The sequence below is a fragment of the Rhineura floridana genome, chromosome 3, assembly GCF_030035675.1.
Source record: "Rhineura floridana isolate rRhiFlo1 chromosome 3, rRhiFlo1.hap2, whole genome shotgun sequence".
Taxonomy (NCBI): Eukaryota; Metazoa; Chordata; class Lepidosauria; order Squamata; family Rhineuridae; genus Rhineura; species Rhineura floridana.
In genome coordinates, this window is record NC_084482.1 from 201,168,077 (window position 1) to 201,181,382 (window position 13,306).

The following is a 13,306-nucleotide window of genomic DNA, read 5'->3' on the forward strand; positions in this document are numbered from 1 at the left end:
AAATTTGGTACAGTCTGCATGTAAAGGCAAACCTATGAAATTCACACTTTCCGAAACAATCTGGGAACAGACATACAGCTGCCCTTTGTAGGAATTGGCACTGCGTTGGATTTTGCAGTGCAGGTCTCCAGCCAAGTCATGCGTACAGCAATTCCTATACTAGGGTAACGTGGGCATTAAAATGCATATATTACTGAAAATATCATATGAAAGTGTTATGTTAGGGCAGCCTTTCCCAACCAGTGTGCCTCCAGATGTTGTTGGACCACAATTCCCATCTTTCCTGACCATTGGCAATGATGACTGAGGCTGATGGGAGTTATGATCCAACATCTGGAGGCACACTGGTTGGGAAAGGCTGCCCTACAGTCTAGGAACAGCTGCCTTGCTCCAAGTCAGACCAGTGGTCCATCTAGCTCAGTATCTTGTATATGGACTGGCAGTAGGCATGTGCTAGAATTCCACCCAGTTTGGATCAGTTACCAAATTTTCCATTAATTTGCTTATTCTCTATTGCTGCATATCAGATGTTGATGAAGTGATTTTTCCATGGCTATTTTCAAAAATGGATGTTTTGTTTTTTTAAAGCCTCTGAAACATCAATATTAAGAATGATCGTTTTACTGATTTCTTTTCATTCATTGATACTTCCTTTCAAAAGATCGACATTTCCTCTAAAATTGTCAAAATAATCCATATTAATATCAATATATTTTGAGGCTAGCAGACAAAATGTAATTAACACTGGCCTGTTAGGTCAACAGGATGCTGTCGAACCAGCACCGGCCACCAGATCCCATATTTAACCGGAAGCGGCTCTCCAGAGTTTCAGGCAGGAAGCCCTGCCTGGAGATGCCGGTGATTGAACCTGGAACCTTCTGCATGCAAAGCAGATGATCTACCACTGAGCTATGGCCCTTCCTGTATTAAACATCTCCACACGCACAACTGCTGTGGTACTTCCTGGGGAGAGGAATGACTATTAAACCAGCTGGTGCAGCCCCGTCTAAACTTACTTCGAGGTGAAGTCCCGCTGTGTTCCTAAAAAAGTGTGCACAGGATTACAGCAAAAGCCCGTAGTGCAGACTTATGGCTCTGATCAGCCCCAAGTTTCCCGAAATCCGTAGAAATTCATTAAACAAAACAGGACTGACTGCTTATAAGAAGAGCCCGTGCTGGACCAGGCCATGGGCCCATCTAGTCCAGCATCTTGCTCTCACAAGTGGCCAACTAAATGCATCTGGGAAGCCAACAAGCAGGACTTGAGCTCAACAGCACTAGTCTCCCCAGCTGTGATTCCCAGCAACTGGGATTCAGAGGTGTGCTATCTCCGAGGGAGATCATAGCCATTGTGGCTAGTAGCCATTGATAGTCTTAATTTTAATCCTTAATACAGAGAGGTCTGGAGGACTGCCTTTGACCTCCCCTGAGCATGAGGTTCCCTACTCTTCCGGGATCTCTTCTCGATCGTCCCAGAGTGCAGGACACGGAATAATGGGCTCAAGTTGCAGGAAGCCAGATTTTGACTGAAAATCAGGAAAAACTTCCTAACTGTTAGAGCCATATGACAATGGAACCAATTACCTAGAGAGGTAGTGGGCTCTCCGACACTGGAGGCATTCAAGAGGCAGCTGGACAGCCACCTGTCGGGAATGTGTTGATTTCGATTCCTGCATTGAGCAGGGGGTTGGACTCGATGGTCTTATAGGCCCCTTCCAACTCTACTATTCTATGATTCTACTCCTGGTCTACACTGACTGGCAGCAGCTCTGCGGGGTTTCAGGCAGAGGATTTTTGCCAGCCTTACCTGGAGTTAAGGAGGATTGAACCTTCAGGGCAAGGGTCGTAGGTCAGTGGTAGAGCATCTGTTTTGCATACAGCAGGTTCCAGGTTCAATCCTTGGCAGCATCTCCAGGTAGAACTGGGAAAGACACTCTGTCTGAAACCCTAGAGAGCCGCTGCCAGTCAGTGTAGACAATATTGAACTAAATGGATGAACGGCCTGATTCAGTGTAAAGCAGTGCCCTGTGTTCCTATGGCCTTCTGCATGCAAAGCAGATACTCTGCCACTGAGCTACCCAGGGCCAGAGACAGGTCTGCTGTCATATTGTTTTTGAGTTTGTAACGTTTGTGTGTGTTAGTATTAAATTGGAAACTGTCTTGCCTGCCTTGGCAGAAAAGCAGTATATAAATGAACTAAACATAAATAAACACTCAAGAGCAAATATTATAGTGTTTTTCCCCCAGGGGAGGAGATAGAAGCCCTTTGTTTAAAGTGAATGGTATAACCCCTAGCAAACGTAGCAATAGCAGTGCAATGCTGTCCAAATTAAGGAAAATCACAAAACACCCATTGATTTAAATGGGGGAGGGCTGTAGCCCATGCCTGCAAATTAGGCCACCTTGAAGTCAGCCTTTTGGTCCTAAAACAAGAGGTCCCTGGTCTCCCACACTCACATACCCTTTTACCGATATAGTCTGCTCTTTTGACTTCAGCTGAGTATGGAAGCAGTTATTCAGTGGAAGAGGCACTCTTCTTTTACCAAGACTCTCTTCTCTTTTGATGGATGGAGTTATTCAGGTGGGAAAGGAAATACACTTTGTATGTGCTCTGAGGCACTTACCGAGATGCTCTGCTCTTTTAACCTCAGCTGAGCAGGGATGGAATTATTCAGCAGGGAGAGAAACAATCTTTGCATGTGCTCAGAAGCACTCTCCTTTTATCAACACTCTGCTCTTTTGTTCACAGATGGATGGGATGGAGTTTTTCAGGAGGGGAAGGAAGCACTCTCTGCATGCGTATTATTACATCCACAGTTTCCTGATCCTGAAACTACATTCCTGGAGGGTAATGCAATCCCTGCCCACTGCAGCTCCTGGTTCTAATTAAGCTCTGCTCAAAACCTTTTCATCCTAACTGATGTTTTTCCTTGGAGTTTCGTATTTGGAGATAAACTGATTGGCACACACCCCTATTTACACAATTGCATTTCCTCTTGTGTATCTTTTATTTATTCCTAGGCCACTTTTTGGGGCAATGCCTAGTGGCATCTGTATCTTATTCTGTGCAAAGCTATCTGTAAACTATGACTAATTATCCCCCACTCTGCACCTTGCCTCTTGTGGGCTGGCATAACAATAGAACATTTCCTCTTTCAACAAGCCTTTTAAGTTGAGACCTATCCCAGGCTGCGTCTGTGTTGGATTTGCTTTTTAATATGTTTTTTTAAACAAAATGTTTTTAACCCTTTTTTAAAAAGATGTTTTTCAAGCTTTTAAAAAAAATGTTTTTAACGTTTTGTTTTTAATGTATTTTAAGGTCTGTTTTTATGATGTTTTAAAGTGTTTTTAGCACTTTTGTTTGCGGCCCTGGGCTCCTGCTGGGAGGAAGGGAGGGCGGGATATAAATAAATAAATGGCCAAGAGTGTTTCCCCATTTTGCTGTCATTTTGTTTTTTATGACCTTATGAAAATTCGTCAGCATTTTAGTGCCAACTTCTAATAGACATGTTTGCGTGCAGTTTTGCAATGCAATCCCCCTCCCCCAAACAATGCGCTTTTGCACATTGTTCTGGCTCATTTTCACATTTTTATGTATACTTTGCCCCAGCTTATGCATTTTTGTACACATTTCTTGGCTGAGAAGTGCATTGCAACATTCAGAAAAGTGCACATTTTGAAGGACGGCTGAGTTTCAGTTCGCGTATTGTTTTGGACAGTATGAATCAGGTAGGTTTGCCTTTAAAAGCAAACTGAATTGGATTTCTCCCATTGTCTCCCACTGGAGGTAAATTTGGCTCCGTAGGTCTCTCTGTCTGGTCCTGAAGACTCTCCCTTGGCCTCACCCCATCCCTAGGCCATGTCCCCTCTCCACAGGCCACAACCCCTCACCGGTCCCTCAGCTCTACGATCTTCTTTGGGTGCTTTCGCCTGGCTGGAATGTGCCCTTGAACTGTAACGATGCCTCTTGCTTGTCTGGATGGAGAGGTGTCAGGTGTATGTGTAAAAATCTTTGATCTTTGCATGGCTGGGATGTAGCTCACTCTACAAAACAAAAAAGGCACATCCAGTGCTCCACCCACTTTTACCTCTGGCCCCGCCCACCACTGGCATGTGGAAGGTTCCCCACAAAGGCTGGAAAAGGCCCCTCGCCCCTGCTTTACGCAGAATCATCAGGTCAGAATGTGTGCTGTAGGGAGGGAGGGAAAGGTCTGTCTGTTTCGGTTCTCTCAGTTTCTCATTTTTCCAATGCTAAATTCAGTTCACTACATTTCTATAGCGAGCTGTGAATTTTTTTTTTAAATCCTCATGAAAATTCTCCACCATTTTAGTGCAAACTTCTCCAAATAAGCACATTTTTGTAGGCAGTTTTGACAAAGGTGCACATTTTTGCAAGCCATTTCTCATCATTTCATGCCTTTTTGCATGTTATTTTCACTCATGTATTCATTTTTATGCACACTTTCCCCTAATATATGCATTTTTGTGAATGTTGTTGAGTTGGCAAACTGTGTCCCAAAATTCTAAGAAATGCGAATTTCAAAGGATGGCTGTGTTTCGGTTCTCTTACTGTTTCGGAAAGTGCGAATTTGATAAATTCTATTTGAAATGTGAACTGAATTGAAACCCTCACCCACCCCTAGCCGCAGGCTTATCGCGAATAGGAATCCTACCTAAAACTGCTTTGTAATTTTCTCTAAAAAGGAACAAAGAAGGACCGGGTGGAGGAAACTCTCTGGTCCAGCCCTTCCTCTCCAAGGATGGCTAACAGGGATTGGAAGCAACCTGATTGCTGCAATCTCTTGTACACTGCTTAACTGGGAATAATTGAATTCACTGGAGCTTACTTCTGTGTAAACATTGGATCCAAGCCATCCCCCGGACTCAGGAGTGAGTCCATCAGCATGAAGCCCAGCCAACATCAGTCCCTCCAAGCTACTTTCAACACACAGCACTGTATGCAGGGATGAGGGAGAGATCTGATTCCGTTTGCATTGAAAGGCCGACCGACGTAATTTGCATGCTGTAAAATAAACGCAAGAACTGAAACGCAGCCAGCCATCGAAATTCACACTTCTCCCAATTGTGCAGCCAAGTCACGTGTACAAAAACTTTTTTTTGCCTGCGTTGGGGTAAAGTGCCCATTAAAATGCCTATATTAATGAAAATAGCATACAGAAATGAGTTGTTTTAGGGGACATTGCTTTGCAAAAATGGGTACATTAGGCAAAATTGCATACAAATGAATATATTAGGAGAAAAAAGGAACGAAAATGTGGATGATTTTTGTGAGGACTCTTTTTTTTTTAATGCAAACTGATGTGGAAATGTGGAGCACTGCAATGAAGATTGTAAAAATGGGAAGCTGAGAGAAACTGAAAGTGGCAGATTCATCCATCTGCAGAAGGTCCACAATATAATCTCCAGGCCCAACAGCTAAAAAAAGGGTCTCAAGCAAAGCATCAGGGAGTAGGAAAGACTCCTCCCTTCCCAAGCACCTGGAGTATCTGCTGCTTAGCGTCTGAGTGACTCAGTAGAAAGCAGGAATGGGAAGCTGTGCCTCTCCCCACGATGCTGTTGGACTACAACTCCCTTCATCCCTAACTGTGGGCCATGCTGGTTGGGGCTGATGGGAGTTAAGAGTCTAGCAACATCTGAAGGGCTATAGGTTCCCCGTCAGTGGTGTAGTCATCCAGGGTCTCAAGGGGTCTTAGACACCTTTTTTTTTTTTTAGGACCAGGGTCCCAATGTCTCCAGCATCTATGAGGCAATCAGCATGAAAGGAGAGCGTGTTAGCCACTGGGAAAAGTCTTCTAACATGCTTTCTTGTCCTTTCCTGCTGATTGGAGCCAATCAGAGTGAAAGGAGGTGAGTCAGCCACTGAGAAGACTCTTTTAAATAGCTAGCACTCTCCTCTTTCGTGTTATGGGCTCCTAGGGATGTCTCTTGTGGGAAAAGGCATTAACAAGGATCTCATTCTCAACGCAGCAGCAAAAGGAGGGCTGTGGCTATGACTATCATGAAGGGAACCTGCACTTCTGAATTTGCCACACTACTGTTCCCCATCCTTTTTATCTATTATTTCTTTATTTGTTTGTTTGTTTGTTTATTATTATATTAGATCTATATCCCACCTTTCCTCCAAGGAGCTCAAAATGGTGTATACTGTTCTCCTCCTCTCCATTTTATCCTCACAACAACCCTGTGAGGTAGGTTAGGCTGAGAGAGAGAGAGAGAGAGAGAGAGAGAGAGAGGCAGTGACTGGCCCAAGCTCACCCAGTGAACTTCATGGCCAAGCAGGGATTTGAACCCTGCTCTTCTAGGTCCTAGTCTAAAACTTTAGCCACTACACCATGCCAGCTCTCCAAAGGGCTGAATGAAACAGGAACTGAGGAGGCCAAGTAAGATGGTTGGTTTACCTACTTGATTGTTGTCCACCCTCACTGTCAGTGGCTCTGCAAGATTTCACTTTCCCAGCCCTACCTGGAGATGCCGCGGATTGAACCGGGGACCTTCTGCATGCAAACCAGATGCTCTGCCATTGAGCTGCGGCCCTTCCCGTGAAGTTGTTTTGCATAAAACAGTTTCAGATGTTCCTCTAAGGCCTCCGCTGAGTGATGGAATTCACAAAGCAATACCCTAAACAGCATCCCTTCAATTATATCTCCACACTTAATAATTAGAAAGTTGTATTTTTTCTGCATCCAAAAGCAGAAGACTTTGGACCCAAGCCCCCCATCTCCGTCCCACAACCTGCTTCTCAGTTCCTGCCTTCCCTTGGGACCCTCTGCTCACAGATGTTAATTCACTTACAAATGCTGGAATGTCTGTGCAATCATCAATTACTGTTGCTGGGAACACAGGAAGCCGCCTTATACTGAGTCAGACCATTGGTCCATCTAGCTCAGTATAGTCCACACTGGCTGGCAGCCGCTGTCCATGGTTTCAGGCAGGGAATGCTCCCAGCCCTAACTGGAAATGTCGGGGATTGAACCTGGGACCTCCTGCACGCATAGCAGATGCTCTACCCCTGAGCTAGGGTCCCTCCCTTGCTGGCATTGGTCACTATAATGATTTTGCATAGGGACATTAGAAGCTGTTCATCTAGAGGCAAAGCCCGGGCCAAAACTCAAGAAATCATCTGCCAGTCAGTTCAGACAAGCCTGAGCTAAATGGAATACTGACTCAGTGTAAGGGGGCTTCCTAATCCTGTGAAGAAGCCGAGGCTGGAGAGTTTGCTCAGAGCCATCCAATGAGCACCAAACTAAACACCCCAGCCATCCAATGGAGGCTGCTCTGTTAGGGCGAATGGGGCTCTGCCCTCAACCAGCTGCCGCCTGCCTGCCTTCCTACTTAACAACCAGTCCAGGGGATGGCCCTGGCTATCAGCTTCCTCCTCCTCCGTCTCATTATTGAACTCAGCAGGGAGGAGGATTGGGACAAAACTGGAATTAATTGGCTCTGTCTGTAATTGGCTCTGATTCCGCTTACCATTGGCTCTAGTTCTGCCTATCATTGGCTCTGGCTCCACCTACTGTTTAGGTTCCCTGCCTTCCGCCCTACCCGTCCCAAAGGACACCAGCTGCCACTGCCACGGGCATAGAACTGCCTCACTGAACTAGGCCAGAGGTATAATAAAGGGCGAAGAACCCGAGGGCCACGTTTCCTCACAGGCAACCTTCCAGGGGCTATATTCTAGCCGTGAGTGAGGCCAGAGGGCAAAGCAGGCAAATGAATGGATGGGACTCTTCCCTTTGCTGCATTTCAGTGAAACAAAAGTCAGAGGGTTCTACCAACACACGCAGCACCTCTCCATCCCCTATCCAGGCAAGCAAGAGGCATTATCACAGGTCATGGACGTATTTCATCCAGGCATCCCATTGGGGATGCTGCTGCAATGGCTTTCCTGCGTCAGCAATGGGTTGGACTAGATGATCTCTTGGGCACCTTCCAACTCTATGATGCTATCTAATTAGCCATCATTCCTCACTAACCTGTTCCTCTCCCTCCCTCCCATCTCCTCCCTTCCTTCACCCCTCTCTCTCCCTCTTGCTCACATCTGTGCTCTTAGGCAGGTGGGGCTGCGTTGCTTTCCTGACTTCCAACACCGTGGGTCACTGCTGCTTGCCAAAGGGGAAGGGCAAGGTGTGAAGAGCTCAGGGCAGCGTGGAGAGCAGCAGCGAAGCCAATCCAATGCTCCGAGGGCCCCCTGTGGCCAGGGCCAGATTACGCTGAGGAGGCCCCCTAGGCTTGGTGTTTGGGGGTCCTTCTCCTTTTAGGCAATATTTTTCTCAAACCCCTTACAATGAACCCTGCCTATACATACAGTATGCACGCCACAAACCGCGAAGATTAAAAACAGCAATCAATACTAAATATCTGCGCAGTGCGCAGGCACAATGAGATTATGGAACATAAAATGCTTAATGGACCGTTTTTATTTGGCTGGTGTGCATTATGTCTTTTAAGCCATCCTTTTAGAACATTATGCAAAGTGCAAACATTTTCTTTTTGTACATAATGAAAAATCAATAATTTTTTTTAGCTTATACACGGGCCCCCAAGAGCTCCGGGCCCCTAGGCTTCAGCCTACTAAGCCTAATAGATAATCCGGCCCTGCCTGTGGCATCATGCTGAGTTCCCCATGCCTCCCCCTCTCCCTCTCGGTAAGCTGAAGTGATTTGCAGTGTTGGGAAGCCCAGAGAGCGACACAGCCCCATCTGTGCTGTCCTGCCAGCAGCTACTGCTCTCAGGTGATGTCTGTCTCTCCCAGCACGATCTGATTAACCACTTCCCCACTTCCCCTGCTGTCAGTCTCTCCAGTGCTCTGACCCAAACAGTAGCTTGTTACAAGGGTGACCAGATGCGAAAAAGGACGGGGCTCCTACACCTTTAATAGTAATGTACCTGCTGAAATCCCCTCCTCTGCACAACTATTAAAGGTGCAAGAGCCCGGTCCCCTTTTGCACCTGGCCACCCTATCACCAACTCTTCCATCCACCTTTCTGACAGATCCAGCCACCATATTTTATCTAACCTTTACCCTACCCCTACTTGATTATCTAGGCTTCCCTATATCCCTGCATCTCTGCCCCCCCCCCCTTGCTTTCATCCTTCCCTCCTACACCTTCAACTCAGAATAACACTTCAGGCATTAGATGAAGCAGACTGTAGTCCACAAAAGCATAGGCCATTACACATTTGTAAGGTGGCACAGGGCTCTTTCTTGTTTGTGCTGCAACAGACTCTGACGACTGCCCCTCTGGAAATTATCCACTCTTGTAATTCACAAGAACGTGGAAAACTGACTTATACCAAGGCAGATCATCGGTCCATCTAGCCCAGTGTTGTCCACACTGGCTGGCAGAAGCTCTCCAGAATTTCAGTCACAGGACACTCCTGACCCTACCTGGAGATGTCATTGGGGATTGAATGTGGGACCTTCTGCATGCAAGGCAGATGCTCTACCCACTGAGCTATGACCCCTCCCATAGCTACTTATCTTCTACTTATCTATTATTCTAATACAGTATAAGTACCCTTCCCCGCCCCAGCTCTCCCTTCTTCTCCTCCTCCTTTAGCATGTGTGCTGTTTTACTTTCCCTCCCTCTTCAGTTGCATCAATCTGAAATTATTCTGCCCAATCCTAATTTCAGAACATAAAAAGAGCCCTGTGACTAAACGTGGGGTCCCAGCCAGATGCCTCTGAAACCTTAGCAAGCTGGACATGAAGGGAACTGCCTGCCCCTCACACCAGCATGTGATGTCTAGGGCAGACTTCAGGCCTGTCAGATCTAGGGATGAAAGAATCTGCCACTTTTGGCTCTCTCAGTTTCTCTTTTATCCCAATCTTAAATTCAGTTCTCCACATTAGTTTGTAATTATTATTTTTTAAAAGCCCTCATGAAAACTCATCTGCATTTCCGCGTGAATTTCTCCTAAGACGGAACACATTTTTGTATGCAGTTTTGACAAGCATACATATTTTCGCAAGCAAACTTTCCCTAACACAATGCGTTTTGGTATGTTATTTCCACTAATAGATATATTTATAAACACTATTCCCCCCCCCCCAGATATATATGCGTTGGTGCACACGTGGCTTGGCTGGAGAATGGCAATGCAAAATGTGGAGAAGTGCCAATTTCCAAGGATGTATTTCAGTTCATGTATTATTTAGGAAAGTGCAAATTAGGTAAATTCACCTTTAGGTGTGAACTGAATCGAATCTCTCTCCCATCCCAGTCAGATCTACTTTGTCTCTTCCTAGTGCCCCAAGATTATAGATGAGAGACAGATGCAAAGGACGTAGCTCTAAAGAACTGGGTACCTCTGAGAACATGCCACAGGAACCTAGGACACTGTCTTATTCTGAGAGACCATTGGTATTGTCTACACTGACTGCCAGCAGCTCTCCAAAATTTCAGGCAGGGTTCTCTCGCAGCTCTACTTGGAGATGCCAGGGATTGAACCTGGGACCTTCTGCATTGCAAAGCAGATTCTTTGCCACTGAGCTATGGCTTCTCTGAGCTTGAAGGTTTGTCTTCAAGACCAAAATTGAACCAAACTGACACTCCTTTCATACTAAAGTCCATGCCTGCTTACCTTTCTTCATTTCATTGCCCCAATTAAAGGGGGAAAAGTGGGCTTGCTGTTGCTAATGTTATTGAACAATTGGTATTCCAACCCCCTTGCCAATGTACTGTAAAAATCACCCAGAGATCTACATGTAGATCCTGATCTACCTTCTGCCCACAGCAGGCTTAATGATCCCCATCTCTGGGTTTGGAATGCCACTTTGCTCTCCTGGGTGATGGTCTTTGATGAAAGAGGTGTTTCCCCAACATATTCTCATAAGCTGTCTGACTACACCTGAGGAATTATAACTTTATAGATAAGACACAACTGTTCCTGATCTTCTTGTCACTGTAGAACTTTACTGAGATTATGGACACCCAGTGACACTTCTTTCATGACTATGCACATGACATTTCTTTCATGACTATGTTTTAAATTTTTGTCTATGAATTTAAGCTTTATCTATAACATAGTTATGCATGCAGTAAACACCTTTTTTTAAGAAAAGCCATCTGTCTACACTAGAGACCATCATGATGGGCTAGCCTGCATCTAATGCTTGTCCTCCTCGGAGTAGACCCACTGAAGTTACTGGACACGGTGACTAACTTTGATTCACTAATTTCGGCAGGTCTGCTTTGAGTAAGACTAGGCACGGGATACAACCAGTTGTTGCAGTAGTAAACTTCATGCATTCACTATGTCCCTGTGTCCAACAGTGCTGTCTTCTTTTGCCTCCCATTTCTGACCTCACTATAAACCTTCTCTGGGTGACCCTACTAAATCTCTCCCCCTCCCCACTCATCCATCCATCCACCCAGTCTCTTTCTCTCCATCTGTTGATTCAGTTATCACTTTCTCTCTCCCCCCGATTAATTCACACAAAATTCCTGTGTAGAGACACATTTATGGAGGTTAACAAACATGTCCGCACCAGTGTCAAGCATCAGACTTGCTCATCTGCCCCTCTCTCTTGCCTGCCTGTCAGTCTCTCTCACATACACTCTCTCTCGTTATCGCTGCACACACATCCTGAAATCCTCCAGTTTCCCAGCGTGCCCATTCATTCTCTGCACAAAGTCCTTCCTTTACCATTGCAGCTGCTCAGCAATCCTTTTAGGAAAGGCCAATACTTTTCCCAGGTCTGGTGCTCTGCGGAGCATCTGTCACCACCGCCCTCCCCAGAACTTCCCCATGTCAGCTCCCTCCAACACGGAGATCCCTCCTTACTTGCAGAAGTTTGATGCTCAGGCTGCAAAGGAGGGAAGAGCTGCACTCGTCCGCTGCCTCTCTGCTTTGCTCCCTCTCTCTGTCTGTCTCTGTCTCTATCTCTCCTGCCCTGGAGAGAGGAGGCGAGAGAGTGTTGGCCGTTGGATTTCCTGGCTCAGGGCAGCACTGGGGTGTGAGCAAGCATATGTGCATCACTCACACACACGCACACTCACACACAACCGTGCACACACACACACACACACACACACACACGAGAGACTCATTGACTCCTTTGCTTCTGCCTGGTTTGGAAACAGAGGCAGTCAGACACAAACGCCATGAGATCATAGTGGGAATCGCTGATAACTATCTTGGCACTGAGCTTCAGATGCCTTCAAAACCCTCCTGTTCCAACACACTTGTTCTTGTCTTGTTCTTTTGCACTTTGTCTCCCCCTGCCCAAAAAAATCTCTTTCACCTTCTCATACTTCCTCTCTCTCTGTGATGCATGGCCCCCAACCATTCTAGCCTTTGATCCTTTTCACGGGAACCATCCCTCTCTCTGTCTGTTCATCAGTCTCTCTCACCCTTGTCAAGGCTCCACACCATGCCTAAAAGCTCCTTCACACGCAAACACAATCTCCTACAGAGCTCTTGCTTCCATGTAGAGAAGATCCCAGGTATAGCATGTCACGCAATGTGTAGTACATGCGTTATGTACGAACATAAGAAGAGCCCTGCAGGTTCAGGCCAAAGGGCCATCTAGTCCAGCATCCTGTCCTCACAATGGCCAACCAGATGGAACGCCTGCCAGAAGGACACTCTCCCTACTTGCGATGCCCAGAAGCAACCGGTATTCAGAGGCACAGGCCGCCACGACAGTGGAGACAGAACACAGCCATTGTGGCTAGTAGCCACTGAAAGCTGTATCCTTCATGAATTTGCCTAAACTCCTTTTAAAGCCATCCAGGCTGGTGACTATAACTGCACCCTGTGGCAGTGAATTCCACAAGTTAACTATTGGGAAGCTTCCACTAAACACAGCTTCCCATTTCATGTACACACAGCAAGATAAATATGGGCACACACCTGCTGGGAGGAAGGGCAGGATATAAATCAAATAATAATAATAATAATAAATTTATTCGTTTATTTTGAAGTCTGAAGGTAGCGGGGTTATCCCACTTTTCAGATGAAAAGAGGCTCCAGGGCACTTGCACACCGTCACTATTTTGGGGTGGGATTCAATGAAATAATGCCAAATTCAGATGGTACAATTAAAGTTGATTTGGAGCTCCTGTGCTTCTCTAAAAAATTAGACTTTTTTTTCAAATTAGGAAAGTGATGGGGAAGAGGTTGATCAGTGTTTATCCTCCAGGTTTGAAGTATGAGTCTCTTTGCAACCTTAAGGGCTTGCAGAATCCACTTTCATTGTCCACCTGTTAGTTCCTACGTCACAGGAATATAATTTAAAAGTGTTTGTGAGCATCAGCAAATATCAAGGTTTTTTCCACAA

General features: G+C 45.9%; 1 protein-coding gene across 19 annotated transcripts in view; it reads right to left on the minus strand.

Annotated features, from left to right (window-relative positions):
* TNXB (tenascin XB) overlaps positions 1-11,978 on the minus strand; it is a 158,405-nt gene extending 146,427 nt beyond the window's left edge. For 16 of the 19 annotated variants that reach the window (XM_061619534.1, XM_061619532.1, XM_061619533.1 and 13 more), the window contains exon 1: positions 11,809-11,978. The gene's annotated coding sequence lies outside the window, so the exon portion shown is untranslated. The remainder of the gene's footprint in view (positions 1-11,808) is intronic. The other 3 variants (XM_061619547.1, XM_061619549.1, XM_061619548.1) reach the window with 1 other exon arrangement.
* Positions 11,979-13,306: the final 1,328 nt, after the last annotated feature.